This window comes from Colletotrichum graminicola, assembly GCF_000149035.1.
Source record: "Colletotrichum graminicola M1.001 genomic scaffold supercont1.27, whole genome shotgun sequence".
Classification (NCBI taxonomy): Eukaryota; Fungi; Ascomycota; class Sordariomycetes; order Glomerellales; family Glomerellaceae; genus Colletotrichum; species Colletotrichum graminicola.
In genome coordinates, this window is record NW_007361031.1 from 25,337 (window position 1) to 26,718 (window position 1,382).

A 1,382-nucleotide genomic window follows, 5' to 3' on the forward strand; every position below is an offset into this window, starting at 1 on the left:
AGCGTGCCTAAATACTTTATTACTATCCTTAATCTATTTACTACCTTAGTAGCCTTTATATATAATATATAGTAGTGTAGTAAATTACTTCTTTACTATAAGCTATAGTTATAATACTTTACTAATAATAATTATAATAATAACTAATACTAAGTTAACTATAAGTATAATAGCTAGTATAGCTATAAGGTAAACCCCTAGAGATAGTAAGGCTATTTATAAGGCCCTTTATAGTTAGCTAGTAGTAAAGTACTACCTAATAGTAATTTATCTAAAAAGTGCTTTATCTATAGTAAATTAGGCTATTAGTTAACTAAGTACACTAAGGAGGAATAATAAGCCTCCTTTATATAATATAAAAGCACCTACTTTATATAGGCTTTATAAACTACTTTTAGTTACTTTCTTATTAATTATAAAGGTAATAAGCTAAGTTATCTTAAAGAAGTAAGTAAAGATAGTACGATTTACTTATTAGATAGTAAAAACTATAAATCTACTACGTTTTTTACTATAACTATATACTTTAGTAAGTAGTTAATTAATAGCCTATTAACTTATAAAAAGTTATATAACTAAGTAACGTTTTATACTATTACTTATAAAAATCTATATAAAGAAGAATTACTTAGTATAACTATAAAAAGTAGTAATATCTTTATATTTAATAACTACTACTTTTTATTTACCTTTTAAGGTATTATACTTAATATAGGCGTAGCTAAGATATTTATAGCTAGCTAGTAGTAGTACTTTACCTTTAAAAAATATCTTAGTAAGAAGATCTTACTAGATACTACTTATACTAGTAAAGTAATAATTTACTTTAGCAGTAGGGATTACTATAAATCCCTTAAGGTAATCTATATACCTATACTAATGAGTAAGCTTATTTTTTATATAATAATAAGTAATATACTATTTCTTTTTTACCTATAAAATATAGATTACTATAGTGTAAAATTTAATAACCTTACTAACTAGCTTATTAAGGATAAGATTATTATACTTATTACCTAAAAATAAGGCTATATATAGATACTTTTAGAGCTGCCTAAAAGCACTATTATAAAGTAACACTTAACTAATAGTAAATTATACTAGATTTACTATAGATTTAGCTACCTATTAGTAAATTATCTTTATAAGCTACTTAAATAAGTAGGTAAATCTACCTCCCTTACTACACTTAAAGAGATTAATAAGTACTACTATTACTACTAACTTAACGTAAAGGCGCCTAGCTGCTTTAAATTTACACTATATAACAACTATAAATTTAACTATAAAATTATTATTAATATAATATATATAGATAGTAATAAGCCTATACTTTATATAGTTAACTTAGCTACTATATTTAATATAGTAAGATTCTTATG